Source organism: Anser cygnoides, chromosome W (assembly GCF_040182565.1).
Source record: "Anser cygnoides isolate HZ-2024a breed goose chromosome W, Taihu_goose_T2T_genome, whole genome shotgun sequence".
Classification (NCBI taxonomy): Eukaryota; Metazoa; Chordata; class Aves; order Anseriformes; family Anatidae; genus Anser; species Anser cygnoides.
This window is the reverse complement of record NC_089911.1, coordinates 3,035,156-3,056,686: the sequence shown is the minus strand read 5'-3', so window position 1 is coordinate 3,056,686 and position 21,531 is coordinate 3,035,156. Positions and strand designations below refer to the sequence as shown.

Sequence of the window (21,531 nt, the reverse complement as noted above, 5' to 3'; positions counted from 1 at the left end):
AAGCTCACCCGAGCTGGAATGTAGCCCGTACTGAAAGTCAGTGAAAGGAAGCGTACCCGAGCTGGAAGGCAGCTCGTACTGAAAGTGGCTGAAAGGAAACGCACCCCAGCTGGAAGGCAGCTTGTACTGAAAGGAAGCACACTCGAGCTGGGAGTATGCTTGTACTGAAAGTCGATGAAAGGAAGCGCACCGGAGCCGCAAGGCAGCCCATACGGAAAGTCGCTGAATAGAAGCGAACCCGAGCTGCAATGCAGCTCGTACTGAAAGCCGCTGAAAGGAAGTGCACTCGAGCTAGTAGTATGCTTGTACTTAGATTCACTGACAGGAAGCGACCCGACCTGGAAGGCAGCTCGTACTGAAACTCGATGAATGGAAGCGCACTTGACCTGGTAGAATGCTGTAGAGAAAGTCGATGAAAGGAAGTGCACCGGAGCCGCAAGGCAGCCCATACCGAAAGTCGCTGAATGGAAGGGCACCCGAGCTGCAATGCAGCTCGTACTGAAAGGAAGCGCACTCGAGCTGGAAAGAAGCTCGTACTGAAAGGCTCTGAAAGGAAGCGCACTAGAGCTGGTAATATGCTTGTACTGAAAGTCGCTGAAAGGATGCGCACCCGAGCTGGAAGGCAGCTCGTACTGAAAGTCACTGAAAGGAAGCACACCCGAGCTCAAAGGAAGCTCATACTGAAAGTCGCTGAGTGGAACCCACAAGAGCCTGAAGGAAGCTCCTACTGAAAGTCGATGAAAGGAAGTGCACCCGAGCTGGTAGTATGCTCATACTGAATTTGCTGAAAGGAAGCTCACCCGAGTTGGAAGGAAGCTCATACTTAAAGTCACAGAAAGGATGTGCACCCAAGCTGCAGGGCAGCTCCTACTGAAAGTCGCTGAAAGCAAGCTCACCCGAGCTGGAATGCAGCCCATACTGAAAGTCACTGAGAGGAAGCGTAGTCGAGATGGTAGTTTGCTCGTACTGAAAGTCGCTGAAAGGAAGTGCAATACAGCTAGTAGTATGCTTGTACTGAGAGTCGCTGACAGGAAGCGCACCTGGTCTTGAAGGAAGATCGTACTGAAAGTCGCTGAAACGAAGCGCACCTGAGCTGCAAGGAAGTTCGTACTGAAAGCCGCTGAAAGGAAGCGCACCAGAGCTGCAAGGCAGCTCACACAGAAAGTCGATGAAAGAAAGCGCGCTTGAGCTAATAGTATGCTTGTACTGAAATTTGCTGAAAGGAAGCGCACCAAAATTGGAAGGCAGCTCATGATGAAAGACACTTAAAGGAAGCACACCCGAGCTTGAATGAACCTCGTACTGAAAGTCGCTGAAAGGAAGTGCACCCGAGCTGGGAGAGATTTCATACTGAAAGTAGATGAAAGGAAGCACACTCGAGCTGGTAGTATGCTTGTACTAAATGTCGCTGAAAGGAAGCGCACCCTAGCTGGAAGGAAGCTCGTACTTAAAATCGCTGAAAGTAAGCGCACCTGACCTGGAAGGTAACTCGGACTGAAAGTCGATGAAAGGAAGCGCACTCGGCAGATAGTAGTGTACTTGCAGTGAGAGTCGCTGAAAGGAAGAGCACCCGAACTGGAATGCAGCTTGTACTGAAAATCACTGAAAGAAAGCTCAATCAAGCTAGTAGTATGCTTATACTGAGAGTCGATGACAGGAAGCGCATCCGAGTTGGAAGGCAGATCGTACTAAAAGTCGCTGAAAGGAAGCACAATCGAGCTGGTAGAATTCTTGTACTGCAAGCCGCTGAAAGGAAGCGCACCCGAGCTGGAAGGAAGCTCGTACTGAAGGACACTTAAAGGAAGCACACGTGAGCTCGAAGGAAGCTCATGCTGAAAGTCGCTGAAGGGAAGCGCACCTGAGCTGGAAGGCAGTACTTTCTGAAAGTCACTGAATGCTAGTGCACTCGAGCTGGTAGTGTGCTCGTACTGAATGCCACTGAAAGGAAGCTAACCTGAGCTGCAAGGCAGGTCACACTTAAAGTCGCTGAAAGGAAGCACACCCGAGCTGGAAGGCATCTCATACTGACAGTCGCTGAAAGGAAGTGCACCCGAGCTGGAAGGCAGCTCGTACTGCAAGTGGCTGAAAGGAAGCGCATTCAGCCTGGTATTATACTCGTAGTGAAAGTCGCTGAAAGGAAGCACACCCCACCTGGAATGAAGCTCATACTGAAAGTCGCTGAAAGGAAGCGAACCCAAGCTGGAAGGAAGCTCGTACTGAAAGTCGCTGAAAGGAAGCGCTCCCGAGCTGGACGGAAGTTTGTATTGAAAGTCGCTTACAGGAAGCTCACCAGAGCTTGAAAGAAGCTCATACTGAAAGTTACTGCAAGGAAGCACACCTGAGCTGGAAGGAAGCTCATACTGAATGTCCCTGAAAGGAAGCACACCCGAAATCTAAGGAAGCTTTTACTGAAAGTTGCTGAAAGGAAGAGTACCTGAGCTGGAAGGCAATTCATACTGAAAGTGGCGGACAGGAAGCGCATTCGAGCTGATAGTATGATTGTAATACAGTCGCTGCAAGGAAGCACACCTGAGCTGGAAGGATGCTCGTACTGAAAGTTGCTGAAAGGAACCACACCGGAGCCGAAAGGCAGCCCATACTGAAAGTCGCTGAATGGAAGTGCACCCGAGCGGCAATGCAGCTCGTACTGAAAGCCACTGAAAAGAAGCGCATTCAACCTGGTAGTATACTCGTACTGAAAGTCGCTGTCAGGAAGCACACCCCAGCTGGAAGGAAGCTCATACTGAAAGTCGCTGAAAGGAAGCGAAGCCAAGCTGGACGGAAGCTCGTACTGAATGTCGCTTAAGGGAAGTGCACCTGAGCTGCAAGGAAGCTCATACTGAAAGTCACTGAAAGGAACCGTACTCGAGCTGGAAGGCAACTCGTACTGAATGTCACTGAAAAGAAGCTCACCCGAGATGGAATGTAGCCCGTACTAAAAGTCACTGAATGGAAGCCTACCCGAGCTGGAAGGCAGCTCGTACTGAAAGTCGCTGAAAGGAAGCACACTCGAGCTGGAAGGAAACTCATACTGAATGTCGCTAAAAGGAAGCTCACTCGAGCCTGAAGGGAATGTGTTTTGAAAGACACTGAATGGAAGCGCACCCGGGCTGGAAGGAAGCTTGTACTGAAAGCTGCTGAATGTAGCATGCTTGTACTGAATGTCGCTGAAAGGAAGCGCATCTGAGCTGAAAGGAAGCTCATACTTAAAGTCACAGAAAGGATGTGCACCCAAGGTGGAAGGCAGCACTTACTGAAAGTCACTGAATACAAGTGCACTCGAGTTGGTAGTGTGCTCGTACTGAGTGCCATTGAAAGGAAGCTAACCTGAGCTGCAAGGCAGGTCACACATAAAGTCGCTGTAAAGAAGCGCACCCGAGCTGGAAGGCATCTCGTCCTGAAAGTTGCTGAAAGGAAGCGCACCCGAGCTGCAAGGCATCTCATACTGAAAGTCGCTGAAATGAAGCGCACCCGAGCTGGAATGCAGCTTGTACTGAAAGTCACTGAAAGAAAGTGCAATCCAGCTAGTAGTATGCTTGTACTGAAAGTCGCTGAAAGGAAGCGCACCCGAGCTGGATTGCAGCTTGTACTGAAAGTCACTGAAAGAAAGTGCAATCCAGCTAGTAGTATGCTTCTACTGAAAGTCGTTGAAAGTTAGCGCACCCGAGCTGGAATGCAGCTTGTACTGAAAGTCACTGAAAGAAAGTGCAATCCAGCTAGTAGTATGCTTGTACTGAGAGTCGCTGACAGGAAGCGCACCTGAGCTGGAAGGAAGAGCGTAATGAAAGTCGCTGAAACGAAGGACACCCAAGTTGGAAGGAAGCTCGTACTTAAAGTCGCTGAAAGGACGTGCACTCGAGCTGGAATGCAGCTTGTACTGAAAGACACTTAAAGGAAGCACACCCGAGATGGAAGGAAGATCATACTGAAAGCCGCTGAAAGGAAGGGCACCCGAGCTAGAAGGCAGCTCGTACTGAAAGTCACTGAAAGGAAGGGCACCCACGCTGGAATGCAGCTCTTACTGAAAGTTGCTGAAAGAAAGTGGAGTGAGGAGGGATGGAGACAGGTCCCTGCTCGACCTTTCAGGCAACACCCCCCCCCTACCGGCCCCACCTTCCCAGGTGCCCTTACGCAACAGATTTGAGGCCCTGGAGCTTGAGAGACCGGTGGGTGAGGACGAGGTAGAAAGTCTACCCAGGAGGATGCCTAGGGCGAGGAAGCTGACTCCACGCCTCAAGACTGCCTCCACCAAGAAAGACAGAAGGGTGATTGTAGTAGGCGACTCCCTTCTCAGGGGAACAGAGGGCCCTGTTTGTCGACCTGACCCTACCCGTAGGGAAGTCTGCTGCCTCCCTGGGGCCGGGGTCAGGGATATTGCCAGGAAGCTTCCCAACCTGGTCCGCCCCTCTGACTACTACCCTCTTTTGATAGTCCAGGCTGGCAGTGATGATATTGATGAGAGAAGCCTGAAGGCTATCAAACGGGACTTTAGGGGACTGGGACGGTTAGTGGCTGGAGCGGGAGTACAGGTGGTGTTTTCGTCTATCCCTGCAGTGGCAGGGAGGGGTACTGAGAGGACACAGAAAGCCCACCTGATTAACATGTGGCTCAGAGGCTGGTGCCAACACAGAAACTTTGGGTTTTTTGACCATGGGGCGCTTTACTCGACACCCGGCCTGGTGACTGCAGACGGGTCCCTATCTCTAAGGGGAAAATAGATCCTAGCCCAGGAGCTGGCAGGGCTTGTTGAGAGGGCTTTAAACTAGGAAAGAAGGGGGATGGGGCTGAAAGAAGGCCTGCTGGAGCTGTGCCAGGGGGAAAAATGGCAAGGCTGGGGAAGAAGGCAATGGCCCAGGTGAAGTGCATCTACACTAATGCACGCAGCATGGGTAACAAACAGGAGGAGCTGGAAGCCATCGTGCAGCGGGAAGGCTATGACTTGGTTGCCATCACGGAAACGTGGTGGGACCACTCTCATGACTGGAGTGCTGCAATGTCTGGCTATAGGCTCTTCAGAAGGGACAGGCAGCAGAGAAGGGGTGGTGGTGTGGCTCTCTATATTAGAGAGTGTTTTGATGTTGAGGAACTTGAGGCTGGGAATGATAAGGTTGAGTCCCTATGGTTTAGGATCAGCGGGAAGACCAACAAGGCAAGCATCCTGGTGGGGGTCTGTTATAGACCGCCGAACCAGGATGAGGAGAGTGATGAGGAGTTCTACAGGCAGCTGGCAGAAGCCGCGAAATCGTCAGTGCTTGTTCTCGTGGGGGACTTCAACTTCCCAGACATATCCTGGAAGCACAGCACAGCCCAGAGAAAGCAGTCTAGGAGGTTTCTGGAGAGCGTGGAAGATAGCTTCCTGATGCAGCTGGTTAGAGAGCCTACCAGGGGAGGTGCCCCGCTAGACCTTCTGTTCACAGTGACGGACTGGTGGGAGATGTGGTGGTCGAGAGCTGTCTTGGGCAGAGTGACCACAAAATGGTTCAGTTCTCTATTCTTGGTGAAGTCAGGAAGGGGACCAGTAAAACCGCTGTATTGGACTTCCGGAGGGCTGACTTTGAGCTGTTCAGGGCACTGCTTGGCAGAGTCCCTTGGGAGGAGGTTCTGAAGGGCAAAGGAGTCCAGGAAGGCTGGGCACTCCTCAAGAAGGAAATCTTAATGGCTCAGGAGCGGTCTGTCCCCATGTGCCCAAAGACGAGCCGACGCGGAACTAGACCGGCCTGGCTGAACAGAGAGTTGTGGCTCGAGCTTAGGAGAAAAAGGAGGGTTTATAATCTTTGGAAAAGAGGGCGGGCTACTCAAGAGGACTATAAGGATGTTGCGAGGCTGTGCAGGGACAAAATTAGAAGGGCCAAAGCTCATTTGGAGCTCAATCTGGCTACTGCCGTTAAAGATAACAGAAAACGATTTTACAAATACATCAACGCAAAAAGGAGGACTAAGGAGAATCTCCATCCTTTACTGGATGTGGGGGGAAACTTAGTTACAAAAGATGAGGAAAAGGCTGAGGTGCTCAATGCCTTCTTTGCCTCAGTGTTTAGCGGCAAGACTGGTTGTTCTGTGGATACCTGGTACCCTGAGCTGGTGGAAGGGGATGGGGAACAGGATGTGGCCCTCACTATCCATGAGGAAATGGTTGGCGACCTGCTACAGCATTTAAATGTACGCAAGTCGATGGGGCCAGATGGGATCCACCCGAGGGTACTGAGCGAACTAGCGGAGGAGCTGGCCAAGCCGCTTTCCATTATTTATCGGCTGTCCTGGCTATCAGGGGAGGTCCCAGTCGACTGGCGGCTAGCAAATGTGACGCCCATCTACAAGAAGGGCCGGAGGGTAGACCCGGGAAACTATAGGCCTGTTAGTTTGACATCAGTGCCAGGGAAGCTCATGGAGCAGATTATCTTGAATGTCATCACGTGGCACTTGCAGGGCAAGCAGGCGATCAGGCCCAGTCAGCATGGGTTTATGAAAGGCAGGTCCTGCTTGACGAACCTGATCTCCTTCTATGACCAAGTGACGCGCTTGGTGGATGAGGGGAAGGCTATGGATGTGATCTACCTTGACTTCAGTAAGGCTTTTGACACCGTTTCCCACAACATTCTCCTCAAGAAACTGGCTGCTCATGGCTTGGACTGGCGTACGCTTTGCTGGGTTAAAAACTGGCTGGATGGCCGGGCCCAAAGAGTTGTGGTAAATGGAGCCAAATCCAGTTGGAGGCCAGTTACTAGTGGAGTCCCCCAGGGCTCAGTGCTGGGGCCAGTCCTCTTTAATATCTTTATCGATGACCTGGATGAGGGCGTCCAGTGCACCCTCAGTAAGTTTGCAGATGACACCAAGTTAGGTGCATGTGTCAATCTGCTCGACGGCAGGAAGGCTCTGCAGGAGGATCTGGATAGGCTGGACCGATGGGCTGAGGTCAACTGTATGAAGTTCAACAAGGCCAAGTGCCGGGTCCTGCACCTGGGGCGTAACAACCCCAAGCAGAGCTACAGGCTGGGAGAAGAGTGGTTGGAAAGCTGCCTGGCCGAGAAGGACCTGGGAATACTGGTTGATAGGCAGCTGAATATGAGCCAGCAGTGTGCCCAGGTGGCCAAGAAGACCAACAGCATCCTGGCTTGCATAAGAAACAGTGTGGCCAGCAGGTCTAGGGAGGTGATTGTCCCCCTCTACTCGGCTCTGGTGAGGCCGCACCTCGAGTACTGTGTTCAGTTTTGGGCCCCTCGCTACAAGAAGGACATGGAGGTGCTCAAGAGAGTCCAGAGAAGGGCGACGAGGCTGGTGAGGGGTCTGGAGAACAAGTCTTACGAGGAGCGGCTGAGGGAGCTGGGGCTGTTTAGCCTGGAGAAGAGGAGGCTCAGGGGGGACCTCATCGCTCTCTATAGGTACCTTAAAGGAGGCTTTAGCGAGGTGGGGGTTGGTCTATTCTCCCACGTGCCTGGTGACAGGACGAGGGGGAATGGGCTAAAGTTGCGCCAGGGGAGGTTTAGGTTGGATGTTAGGAAGAATTTATTTACTGAAAGGATTGTTAGGCACTGGAATGGACTGCCCAGGGAGGTGGTTGACTCACCATCCCTGGAGGTCTTTAAGAGACGTTTAGATGTTGAGCTTAGTGATATGGTTTAGTGGAGGACTTGTTAGTGTTAGGGCTGAGGTTGGACTAGATGATCTTGGAGGTCTCTTCCAACCTAGACGATTCTGTGATTCTGTGAAAGTCGATGAAAGATAGCCCACTCAAGCTGCTGGAATGCTTGTACTGAAAGTCGCTGAAAGGAAGCGCACCCGAGCTGGAAGGCATCTCATACTGAAAGTCGCTAAAAGGAAGCGCACTCGAGCTGGAATGCAGCTTGTCCTGAAAGTTGCTGAAAGAAAGTGCAATCCAGCTAGTAGTATGCTTGTAGTGAGAGTCGCTGACAGGAAGCGCACCCGAGTTGGAAGGTAGATCGTCGTGAATGTCGCTGAAAGGAAGCCCACCCGAGCTGGCAGTATGCTTGTACTGAAAGTGCCTGAAATGAAGCGCACTCGAGCTGGCAGTATGCTTTTACTGAAAGTTTCAGAAAGGAAGGGCACCCGAGCTAGAAGGCAGCTCGTACTGAAAGTCACTGAAAGGAAGGGCACCCACGCTGGAATGCAGCTCTTACTGAAAGTTGCTGAAAGAAAGTGCAGTCGAGCTAGTAGTATGCTTGCAGGGAGTCGCTGACAGGAAGCGCACCCGAGTTGGAAGGTAGATCGTACCGAAATTCGCTGAAACGAAGGACACCCGACGTAGAAGGAAGCTCGGACTGAAATTCACTGAATGGATACGCACCCGATCTGGAAGGAAGTTCATACTGAAAGTCACTGAAAGGAAGCGCACTCGATCTGGAAGGCAGCTCATGGTGAACTGTCGCTGATTGGAAGCCCACCCAAGTTGGAAGGAAGCTCGTATGGAAAATCACTGAAATGAAGTGCACTCGAGCAGGCAGTATGCTTGTACTGAAAGTCGCTAAAAGGAAGCCCGCCCGAGCTGGAAGGCAGCTTGTACTGAAAGTCACTGAAAGACAGTGCACTCGAGCTAGTAGTATGCTTGTACTGAGAGTCACTGATAGGAAGCGCACCCGAGTTGGAAGGTAGATCGTCGTGAAAGTCGCTGAAAGGAAGCCCACCCGAGCTGGCAGTATGCTTGTACTGAAAGTCGCTGAAATGAAGCGCACTCGAGCTGGCAGTATGCTTTTACTGAAAGTTGCTGAAAGGAAGCGCACCCGAGATAGAAGGCAGCTCGTACTGAAAGTCACTGAAAGGAAGTACACCCATGCTGGAAGGCAGCTTGTACTGAAAGTCACTGAAAGACAGTGCACTTCAGCTAGTAGTATGCTTGTACTGAGAGTCACTGACAGGAAGTGCACCCGAGTTGGAAGGAAGATCGTACTGAAATTCGCTGAAAGGAAGGACACTCGAGGTGGAAGGAAGCTCGGACTGAAAGTCACTGAATGGATACGCACCGATCTGGAAGGAAGCTCATACTGAAAGTCACTGAAAGGAAGCGCACTCGATCTGGAAGGCAGCTCGTGGTGAATTGTCGCTGATTGGAAGCCCACCCGAGCTGGAAGGATGCTATTACGGAAAGTCACTGAAATGAAGTGCACTCGAGCTGGCAGTATGCTTGTACTGAAAGTCGCTGAAAGGAAGTGCACTCGAGCTGGAAGGATGCTCGTACGGAAAGTCACTGAAATGAAGTGCACTCGAGCTAGTAGTATGCTTGTAGTGAGAGTCGCTGACAGGAAGCGCACCCGAGTTGGAAGGAAGATCGTACTAAAAGTCACTGAAAGGAATCGCACTCGAGCTGGTAGTATACTTCTACTGAAAGTCACTGAAAGGAAGCGCACCCAAGCTGGAATGCAGCTCGTACTGAAAGCCACTGAATGCAAGTGCACTCGAGCTGGTAGTGTGCTTGTACAAAATGCCAATGAAAGGAAGGTAACCTGAGCTGCAGGGCAGATCATACTTCTAGTCGCTGAAAGGAAGTGCACCTCATCTGGAAGGCATCTCATACTGAAAGTCGCTAAAAGGAAGCGTACTCGAGCTGGAATGCAGCTTGTCCTGAAAGTTGCTGAATGAAAGTGCACTCGAGCTATTAGTATGCTTGTAGTGAGAGTCGCTGACAGGAAGCGCACCCGAGTTGGAAGGAAGAACGTACAGAAATTCGCTGAAACGAAGGATACCCGAGGTGGAAGGAAGCTCGGACTGAAAGTCACTGAAAGGATACGCACCCGATCTGGAAGGAAGCTCATACTGAAAGTCACTGAAAGGAAGCGCACTCGAGCTGGAAGGCGGCTCGTGGTGAACTGTCGCTGATTGGAAGCCCACCCGAGCTGGAAGGAATCTCGTACGGAAAGTCGCTGAAATGAAGTGCACTCGAGATGGAAGTCTGCTTGTACTGAAAGTCGCTGAAAGGAAGTGCACTCGAGCTGGAATGCAGCTTGTCCTGAAAGTTGCTGAAAGAAAGTGCACTCGATCTAGTAGTATGCTTGTAGTGAGAGTCACTGACAGGAAGCACTGAAAGTCGTTGAAAGATAGCCCACTTGAGCTGGTAGAATGCTTGTATTGAAAGTACCTGAAAGGAAGCTCACCTGAGCTGGAACGACCTCGTACTGAAAGTCACTGAAAGGAAGCTCACCCGAGCTCGAAGGAAGCTCGTACTGAAAGCCACTGAATGCAAGTGCACTCGAGCTGGTAGTGTGCTTGTACTAAGTGCCACTGAAAGGAAGGTAACCTGAGCTGCAAGGCAGCTCATACTTAAAGTCGCTGAAAGGAAGTGCACCTGATCTGGAAGGCATCTCATACTGAAAGTCGCTAAAAGGAAGCGTACTTGAGCTGGAATGCAGCTTGTCCTGAAAGTTGCTGAAAGAAAGTGCTCTCGAGCTATTAGTATGCTTGTAGTGAGAGTCGCTGAAAGGAAGCGCACCCGATCTGGAAGGAAGATCGTAATGAAAGTCACTGAAAGGAAGCACACCCGAGCTGGAAGGCAGCTCGTGGTGAAAGTCGCTAAAAGGAAAGGCACCTGAGCTGGAAAGCAGCTCGTACTGAAAGCTACTGAATGGAAGTGCACTCGAGCTGGTAGTGTGCTTCTACTAAGTGCCTCTGAAGGGAAGCTAACCTGAGCTACAAGGCAGCTCATACTTAATGTCGCTGAAAGAAAGCCCACCCGAGCTGGAAGGCATATCATACTGAAAGTCGCTGAAAGGAAGCACACTCGAGCTGGAATGCAGCTCGTACTGAAAGTTGCTGAAAGAAAGTGCAGTCGAGCTAGTAGTATGCTTGTAGTGACAGTCACTGACAGGAAGCGCACCCGAGTTGGTAGGAAGATCGTACTGAAATTCGCTGAAACAAAGGACACCCGAGGTGGAAGGAAGCTCGGACTGAAAGTCACTGAAAGGATACGCACCCGATCTGGAAGGAAGCTCATACTGAAAGTCAATGAAAGGAATCGCACTCCAGCTGGTAGTATACTTCTACTGAAAGTCGCTGAAAGGAATCGCACCTGAGCTGCAAGGCAGCTCATACTGAAAGTCACTGAAAGGAAGCACACGTGAGCTGGAATGAACCTCGTACTGAAAGTCGCTGAAAGGAAGCGCACCTGAGCTGGAAGGCAGCTCATACTTAAAGTCGCTGAAAGGAAGACAACCCGAGCTGGAAGGCAGCTCGTACGTCAAGTCACTGAAAGGAAGCACTCCCACACTGGAATGCAGCTTGTACTGAAAGTCCCTGATAGAATGTGCACTCCAGCTAGTAGTATGCTTGTACTGAAAGTCGCTGACATGAAGTGCTCCCGAGCTGGAAGGTATCTCGTACTGAAAGTCGCTGAAAGGAAGCCCACATGAGCTGGAAGGAATCTCCTACTGAAACTCGCTGAAAGGAAGCGCACCTGAGCTGGAAAGAACCTCGTACTGAAAGTCGCTAAAAGGAAGCGCACCCATGCTGGAATGCAGCGTGTACTGAAAGTCACTGAAAGACAATGCACTCCAGCTAGTAGTATGCTTGTATTGAGAGTCACTGAGAGGAAGCGCACCCGAGTTGGAAGGAAGATCGTACTGAAATTCGCTGAAAGGCTACGCACCCGATATGGAAGGAAGCTCATACTGAAAGTCACTGAAAGGAAGCACACTCGAGCTGGAAGGCAGCTCGTGGTGAAAAGCGCTCAAAGGAAGCCCACCCGAGCTCGAAGGTAGGTTATACTGAAAGTCGCTGAATGGAAGCCCACACGAGCTGGAAGGAAGGTCCTACTGGAAGTCGATGAAAGGAAGTGCACTCGAGCTGGTAGGATGCTCATTTTGAAAGTTGCTGAAAGGAAGCTCACCCGAGACTGAAGGAAGCGTGTTTTGAAAGACGCTGAAAGGAAGCGCGCTCCCGAGCTGGAAGGAAGCTCGTACTCAAAGTCTATGGAAGGAAGACCACCCAAGCTGGAAGGCTGCTCGTACTGAAAGCCGCTGAAAGGAAGCGCACTAGAGCCGGTAGTATGCTTGTACTGAAAGTCGCTGAAAGGAAGTGCACCCGAGCTGGAAGGAATCTCATACTGAAAGTCGCTGAAAGGAAGCGCATTTGAGCTGGAACGCAGCTTGTACTGAAAGTTGCTGAAAGAAAGTGTACTCGAGCTTGTAGTATGCTTGTACTGAGAGTCGCTGACAGGAAGCGCACCCAAGTTACAAAGAAGATCGTACTGAAATGCGCTGAAACGAAGGACACCCGAGGTGGAAGGAAGCTCGTAGTGATAGTCGCTGAAAGGAAGGGCTCTCATGCTGGTAGTATGCTTGAACTGAAAGTCACTGAAAGGAAGCGCACCTGAGCTCGAAGGAAGCTCGTACCGAAAGACGCTGAAAGGAAGCGCACCCACGCTGGAATGCAGCTTGTACTGAAAGTTACTGAAAGAAAGTGCACTCCAGCCAGCTTGTATGCTTGTACTCAGAGTCGCTGACAGGAAGCGCACCCGAGCTGGAAGGCAGCTCGTACTGAAAGTCGCTGAGTGGAAGCCCACACGAGCTGGAAGGAAGCTCCGACTGAAAGCTGACAAAAGGAAGTGCGCTCGAGCTGGTAGTATGCTTGTACTGAAAGTCACTGAAAGGAAGCGCACCTGAGCTGGAAGGTATCTCAGACTGAAAGTCGATGAAGGTAAGTGCAATCAAGCTGGAAGGCATCTCGTACTGAAAGTCGATTAAAGGAACCACACCCGAGCTGGAAGGAACCTCGTACTAAAAGTCGCTGAAAGGAAGCGCACTCAAGCTGGTAGTATGCTCGTTCTGAAAGCCTCTGAATGGAAGGAAGCCTGAGCTGAAAGAAAGCTCATACTTAAAGTAGCTGAAAGGAAGCGCACCCAATCTCAAGGAAGCTCAGACTGAAAGTCGCTGAAGGGAAGCGCACCCGAACTGGAAGGAAGCTCGAACTGAAAGTCACTGTAAGGAAGCGCACTCGAGCTGGTAGTATGGTTGTACTGAAAGTCGCTGAAAGGAAGCACACCTAAGCTGGAAGGCAGCTTGTACTGAAAGCCGCTGAAAGGAAGTGCACACTAGCTGGAAGGCAGGTCATACTAAAAGCCACTGAAAGGAAGCGCACTCGAGCTGGTAGTATGTTTGTATTGAAAGTCGCTGAAAGGAAGTGCACCTGAGCGGGAAGGAAGTTCGTGATGAATCAGACTTAAAGGAAGTACACCAGAGCAGAAAGGAAGCTCGTAGTGGAAGTGGCTGACAGGAAGCTCTCCCGAACAGAAAGGAAGTTCGTACTGAAAGCCACTGAATGCACGTGCACTCGAGCTGGTAGTGTGCTCGTACTGAGAGCCACTGAAAGGAAGCTAACCTGAGCTGAAAGAAAGGTCATACTTAAAGTTGCTGAAAGGAAGCGCACCCGAGATGAAGGGAAGATAAAATGAGAGAAGCGTACCCTCGCACACAACTTCCCCTCTCTTCCTGAAGGTAACAGTTTGCGCTGTCGGGAATTGTATTGCCTTAGAACCAAAGAATGTCCTGGTAGCCTTCCTGTTTATTCCCTGTATTACGATTCAGACAGTTTACGGTCATAAAACGTTTGACCAAACTGAGGTCAAGCTTTGGGACTCTGCTACTAAAAATGACAAGGCTGTGGTGGGATTGCTCAGCACCTTGCGAGCAGCCTCTGATGCCTTAAAGAGCCATGTGGGACTACAATCAGAAAAGTGTTTTTCCAAATAGTGAAGGAGCTGTGGGCTCGTTTACTGATCCGCCTTCTATGCCATTGCCCCCCCCCCCGCCCCGCCGGTACTGCCATCCCAGGCCTTTGATCTTGCGCCACTGGTGACCTGAACTATCCTTTAGATCCAGGCCCTATAGGCCCTGAAGAGGAGTCGGATCTCTTTCCCTTCGATCCGGGAGGAATAGGATACATAGGGCCCAAAGGCCGAGTTGCTTAACAACTTAAAGCGAGACATATTGTTCCCACGACTACCTCCTGAAACTCGACAGTGTTTGTAATCAAGAAAAGGAGTGGAAAGTGGAGACTGTTACGTGATCTGAGAAAAAATAATGAAGTCATGGAAGATATGGGAGTACTTCAACCAGGATTGTCATCTCCAACTATGCTTCCCCAGTCATGGACACTAATAGTAATAGCCTTAAGGTTTGTTTGTTACACATTTCCCAGAATTCGGAAAACTTTGCTATGTTTATGTTTCAATTGATACCTTTTCTGCCTGTATTTTTGCATCTGTCCATGCAGGAGAAAAGGCAAAAGATATGTGTAAACATTTTCTGTCAGCTTTTGCATCATTAGGAATCCCAGAAATGATTGAAACAGGTAATGGGCCAGGACATGTTGAAAGGGAGATAAGAGAATCTTAGCAGATGGGATGCTGATTAATGAATACCTAGATTGCTGTATTGAACTAGCAGGTCTTGCTGCTAACTATTGTGCAAATTAACCGAAGCAAGAAGTTCTGGGGCCCCTCACAAAGGGTAACTCATAATGAAGATAGAGAACCTGTCTCAAGAACCAGCTGAAACCGCTCCTGTGGTTCGGACAAAAGCCAAGGGCCCAAAACACAAGCGCCAGAAGAAAAGGTGAAAAGTTCAGATATGAGGAAGAGGAAGGAAGAGCCTTACTTCATCTCAAGAGACCATCTGAGATGACCACCAGAGAGCAGTACGCAGGCACGGATGGGAGGACCACATATAGATTAGTTCTTGGAACTAATTATAGTATGAGACCGGCATAGGTTATGCATAAGTATAAGCGCATTACAAAATCCATGCATATGTAAACTTACTCTGTATATAGCTAGGGCACACATTGTTAAGAGTGAGCGTAACTTTGAGGAATTATCCCTTACACTCCCGGCTCCAAAATAAAGGCATACCCACTTTAAAACTTACTTCATTGTGAGTTGTGGAGTGTTTCTGCGTACCAGTGTGGCCCACGCAATCCACTTTTTTCAGCAGTGGGGTATTTAACATCTGACAGGTATAGCCCATTAAAACCTATGCTTCAAAAACAAAAAAAGGGGGAGTACGTGTATGACCCCCCCAGGAAAAGGTAGCTAAAGCATGCTGTGTTCTTAATTTTTTAAATCGATGGACAGAGGAAGGTCCTCCAGTTCACAAACATTTTAATCATAATACCTTAAACTCAGTTAAAGAAAGGGCACAAGTCATGGTAAAAAATTAAAGCACCAATCATTGGGAAGGGCCCTACACTCTAATAACTTGGGGCCGAGGTTATGCTTGTGTTTTGACAGGAGCCGGTCCTAGATGGGTGTCAGCAAAATGGGTCCATCCGTCCGTCTCATCATCTGCCTTAACATGATCACAGCACTCTCCTCCACGGTGTGGACTCCAGCTCAACCAAAAAACAATGTATGGGAGGGTCCCGCTGGCACATGCAGGACCCACAAACAAGGACTCCAGGAGCTGGAGGGGCAGCCAGAGTCCCCCAGCTGGGCAGCACTCAGTGCCTGCCTCTCCCAGGGATGTGGTTACAAAGTTTGTTAAAGATAGGATTAGTATGCCTGGTAGTTCTTCTCTGTGTTTTAGTTTGTGTTAATCGTGCTTTCTTAATTTGTGTTAATCGCGCTTTTTTATGTTAATAAAGAAGGGGGAGATGTGGGAGTGTGGCCATGGGGGTCGAAAAGCCCCATGGTTGGCGATAACATCGGACTCTTAACAATGAGGCCATCAGGAATGTAAAGAGTTGAGAGGGAACAAAGAAGGGTGATTCAGGAGACACCTTGCTGTCTCAGACTGCTTGTTCTCCAGCCATTAAGACATGGAAGTTGCTGGGTGTTTGCTGTTGCCAGGCAAAGTTGTCGACCAATGAATAGTTAGTGGAAAAGTACTGCTGTGGAGCGAATGGTATAAGAAGGGAGCCTGTCCTCAATAAAAGAGTTGAAGTTATGTCATCAATAAAGTAGTAGCAGTTACTGATCCTAAAATAACCCTGGTGTCCATGTGGTCATTACGCCACATTCTATTTTTTTCCCCAACAATAAAATATTAACTTTTCAATAATGTATGAAGCATTAATCTACCTACGACAGATGAGGCATAACATGGTTAATGGATCAAAACTGACCGCTAACAGACTAGTGTTTCTCAACTTATATTAATATGCAAATACATCTCAGAAAGATTTTCACTTCTAAAATTTAATCTACCAAGAAATAGGTGAATAGGATACAGGAAAGAGGAAAAAACACAGCACTGTGGAAGGACACAGATCTTTTAAAAACAAAGGTATCTGAAAAAGCAGTTCCCATGATTCGCGGAAAACAGACTCCACAATCAGTAAGATTTAAAGTAAGTATGTTTATTCAGCGTTGGGCAGCACGGGGGGTAGTCCCACCAAAGTCGTGCACGCCCTAATGCGGCAGTTTGCTTTGGTTATATGCAGTAAAGAGTTACGTACGCATGAAGTTTCCAAATATGCCTATACATACGCATAACCTATCCTCGCTTAGTATTAAAATTAGCTCCAAGAAGTCATTTCCGTAAACTCCTCCCATCTGCTCTTGCACAGTGCCTTCTGCTGGTGGGTGCTGAGGGTCGTGAGGATGAAGTAAGATGTCTTCATCAGGGTTGAACTTTTCACCTCGTCTCCTTGCGCATGCTCTCTGAGCCCCTGGTCACAGTCTGAGCCACAAGGTTGGTTTGATCCAGTTCTCGGGGTTCGAGAGGTTCCTGTTATCTCAAGGCCTTGCAAGTTTGACATTCTTTATCTTGTCCTTTTATGAACAGTCCTCCTTATCTCTGAGCCCTTGGTCACAGTCCGAACCATAAGGTTGGTCTGATCTGGTTCTCAGGATCCCAGGGGCTCCTGTTACCTGGAGGCCTAAGCGCAGCACAGGCACAGTACATCGCAAATGTAGCACATATTAAGCAATGAGTGTTGCCTACATATTCATTCTTAATCAATTGCCCTCTAATTTCTAACCCCATGTCTCACCTAAGTGTCCAAGAAAAAGGCCCATCTTCAGTCTAATCTGGTTTCACATTATTTCAGAGCTCCAAATTAACTATTATGTAAAGTCATTCAAATGTAAGCAGTTTTTTAAATGTAAGGATGTTAACTAGTGCCTTAAGAATAACAGAGGAATACCTAGAATGAGTTTAACGAATGTCAGCTTAGACTGTTTTCTATTAGAAAAGGGGAGCTGTGGTCAAGAAACTTTTTTGATTCTTATTGCTAAGGCTGAAATTAGATATACTATAGGAGTATTCAAAGAATTTGCATCTCATCTAAGAAAGGGCAGTATATAGAAACCCTTCTTCTAAGGATCTTGGTATTGCAAGAAATCTATTAAGTATTCAGAACAGAAGAGGTCTATGTTTTTAAAATCATTTTCTAGTACTATAAGGTTGTCTTTCATTTGTAAGATTACTTTAGTAGGCCTGTAAACCTTTTTTTATACATCATTAATGTAGACTGCTTATATTCCTAGAGGCTGTTATAGTTAAAGCAAATATCTTTTTTTTTTTTGATACAGAAAGAGCACAAAAATTCAAAATATACACAGGCCTAAAAAAAGCAGACAAGAACAACACTCCTATTTCCTTCTATGAGGCCATGATTTCATCTCAAATGTATGCAAAGAGCTTCCTTAGTTTTATTTTTTTCCTCAAGTTTGACGTATTTTGATAGAAAAACTTTAATTAATACTGTAGTAAATTGATAAGTAACTAATTGCATTAAAGTGGTATAAGCATTAATTCTGAGTTACGTGTAAGCACTGCTCTGCTCCTGCTATCAGCTCAGTGATTTTACAATTACTGCTAGCCATGGATGATAAGAAAGAGTACTAGGCATATTTCTTATTTGTTAAAACAGTAAAAGGGCTTGTTTAAAGAGAAAAGTAATTCAGCAGATTTGAGAGACATTCTGAACCTAATTATGATGCTCTAACCAATCTTTTGTCACTATTTCAATTTCTTTCACTTACCTGCCAGAAATTCTGGCAATAATTAAAGTCAATAAGTGTAATAAATATGAAAAAAATAAAAATCTAATATGTGGTTATATTGATGCTTTGGTATTAAGCTTAATACCACAGAGAACACTTAGAAGGCAGCAACTAAAAGTTTGATGGATACAAAGTCACATTCCCCAGTATCACCTACCAGGTATAGCTGTAAAAAGAATACACAGTCTCCTAAAGACAGAAAGAAAAGTACTGAAGCATAGATGCTACTCAGCCTCCCTTGCAAAGAAAAAAAAAAAAAAAGAAAAAAGAAGAGGAACACTTGGTGACTTGAATTTTATACCTCTGTCAAGCAATTGGTTTGAATGAATTCTTATTTATTAATTATTCATTAAAACATTTGCACTTCTTCAGACATATTAACAAAGTTAATTAATGATTCAGGGCTAGAAATGGACCCCTGTAAAAGGGATATATGATGGACATCTGCCCTCATTTTGAAGCTGTTTTTTTTGTTATTTTTGTCTGTAACTCCAGCCAGCATGATCAATGGGTACATGTATTAGTATTAAGGACACTAGTTGTTATTTTAATTTTAACAGAGAGGATTTCTACCCTCATTCAGTAAAGAATTTAATCTCATTCAATGTTGTTTGATATCTCACGTGAGGCCTTTCCAGTGAAAGAGGAAAGGGTTAGTTCCTCTGCATAAAGTACTGCTAAGTTCTCCTTCTGTATATCCCTGTTCAGGAAAGACGGGAGCAGAAGGTCAGAGAGAAAAGTCCGTCTAGACAAAACAAAATAATGTGGCTTGTTTGGCTAACAAAGAAGCTGAATATGGATAACAAGGGTAAAGCTCAGGTGAGAGCTCAGCTTGAGAGATCAGTGTGACTACAAAAGCAAGTAGTTCAGTAGTAAATAAACTTTGGTTGGCAGTTGAAAAATATATTTTTTGATTACTTCAAAAACTTGAAAACAAAATGGACTAAGATATATTAGTTTTTATTTTTTCTGCTTATACCTGCAGGAATCTAGACTTGACTCCAGAGAGCCATTCCACTCTGTGTCATTTGTTTCTCTGTGTTTAGGTTTAGTCCTACTGACAATCACAAATGATCTTGTAAAGGGAGTACTGAATTGAAGCAAATGCATTTTTCCATAACTTGCCAGGGTATGTTGACTGTAATACTGCTATGAAGTTACCCTATTCTTCCCCTTTCCAGTAGCTGTTATTGGATCCTGTCAGACATTTGGCTAGGTATGTATTCAGTCTGACATGTACAGCTACCTTCATTTTAATTCTTGTACAATCTGATGGCAACAAGAATGCTATCAATTTGTGTCACTTTTCATGTCTTAGTGACCAGTGGTGATAATACATTGTAAATGCCTACAGAACAGTGTTTTCTTGCCTAACAAAACCAATGAAGACCTTGCTATTGTCTCTTTTCTGTGTATGGACTCACTGATAACTAATGAAGAGTTTTAATCTTTTCTTTATTAGACTTTGCAATTCTCATGGGAAAGGTAGAAATTTAATTTGTTTAGAGACCTCTAATTATTAAATATACTTGACTGGAAAATACTCAGTTCAAAAGCTGTTGGAAAGAGAAGATAAATACCTACACATATGTAACTGCAGTTTAATAAAACACACATCTTCAAGATAGCGTGCTTAAAAAAAGAAAATCTCTTCCTGCCCCCATAAATTTTGTAATCTGAGATTGAAAGAACATGTAACCAACAAATGCAATGAAAAGAATAGAAAAGGCAAAGGCAGAAACCATACAGAAACATTTCAATGCATATATTGACCACAGACACATAGTTGTATAGAATGTAATCTGAAAATCTTGAGTTTGAGGAGTTTACAAAAAATGGCCGCATTTTGTAAAATATTTCCTAAAGTGTATATTTACTGTAGTTGTCTGTTAATCACATGACAAAGTAACAGCTATTATGCATGGTCCTCACAACTGAGGTTCTGTGGTAAGTACAATAACCCATAAAACAGAGGTATCAAAAATGAGTTTCTGGTTGTACCTTTAATCTTCTGAAGCTGCAATCCTTAATGCAAATACAAAGATGATTTATCCTTATTCATTACTTACATTCATACTTACCTGGCAGGGGAGACACCATGATTAGGCAGGTGGTTTTCCCAGGGCGAGGCTCATCCCCTGCACTCCGGGTGTGCTGACACCTGCGATTTCCCCAAATGCGGGAAACTCGACTGTTTTTTTCTTTTTTCTTTTTTCGGGGAACTATAGGCCTGTCAGTTTGACCTCAGTGCCAGGAAAGCTCATGGAGCAGATTATCTTGAGGGTCATCACGCGGCACTTGCAGGGCAAGCAGGCGATCAGGCCCAGTCAGCATGGGTTTATGAAAGGCAGGTCCTGCTTGACGAACCTGATCTCCTTCTATGACCTAGTGATGCGCTTGGTGGATGAGGGAAAGGCTGTGGATGTGGTTTACCTTGACCTCAGTAAGGCTTTTGACACAGTTCCCCACAACATTCTCCTCAAGAAACTGGCTGCTCGGGGCTTGGACTGGCGTACGCTTCGCTGGGTTAGAAACTGGCTGGATAGCCGGGCTCAGAGAGTTGTGGTGAATGGAGTCAAATCTGGTTGGAGGCCGGTCACTAGTGGTGTCCCCCAGGGCTCGGTACTGGGGCCGGTCCTCTTTAATATCTTTATCAATGATCTGGATGAGGGCGTCCAGTGCACCCTCAGTAAGTTTGCAGATGACACCAAGCTAAGTGCGTTTGTCGATCTGCTCGAGGGCAGGAAGGCTCTGCAGGAGGATCTGGATAGGCTGGACCGATGGGCTGAGGTCAACTGTATGAAGTTCAACAAGGCCAAGTGCCGGGTCCTGCACCTGGGGCGCAACAACCCCAAGCAGAGCTACAGGCTGGGAGATGAGTGGCTGGAAAGCTGCCTGGCCGAGAGGGACCTGGGAGTATTGGTTGATAGTCGGCTGAATATGAGCCAGCAGTGTGCCCAGGTGGCCAAGAAGGCCAACAGCATCCTGGCCTGCATAAGAAGCAGTGTGGCCAGCAGGTCTAGGGAAGTGATTGTGCCCCTGTACTCGGCTCTGGTGAGGCCGCACCTCGAGTACTGTGTTCAGTTTTGGGCCCCTCGCTACAGAAAGGACATGGACGTGCTCGAGCGAGTCCAGAGAAGGGCGACCAAGCTGGTGAGGGGTCTGGAGAACAAGTCTTACGAGGAGCGGCTGAGGGAGCTGGGCTTGTTCAGCCTGGAGAAGAGGAGGCTCAGGGGAGACCTTATCGCTCTCTACAGTTACCTTAAAGGAGGCTGTAGAGAGGTGGGGGTTGGTCTGTTCTCCTACGTGCCTGGTGACAGGACGAGGGGGAATGGGCGAAAGTTGCGACAGGGGAGTTTTAGGTTGGATGTTAGGAAGTACTTCTTTACCGAAAGGGTTATTAAGCATTGGAATGGGCTGCCCAGGGAGGTGGTGGAGTCACCATCCCTGGAGGTCTTTAAAAGACGTTTAGATGTAGAGCTTAGCGATATGGTTTAGTGGAGTACTTAGTGTTAGGTCGGAGGTTGGACTCGATGATCTTGAGGTCTCTTCCAACCTAGAAATCTGTGATACTGTGATACTGT

The 21,531-nt window shown here is 47.6% G+C and overlaps 1 long non-coding RNA gene and 1 pseudogene across 1 annotated transcript in view; both read left to right on the top strand.

The window, feature by feature from the left end:
- Positions 1-21,531, top strand: part of LOC136788767 (uncharacterized) — a 200,197-nt gene that overhangs the window by 118,119 nt on the left and 60,547 nt on the right. The gene's annotated exons all lie outside the window — the stretch shown is intronic.
- Positions 20,021-20,170, top strand: LOC125181671 (U1 spliceosomal RNA; annotated as a pseudogene).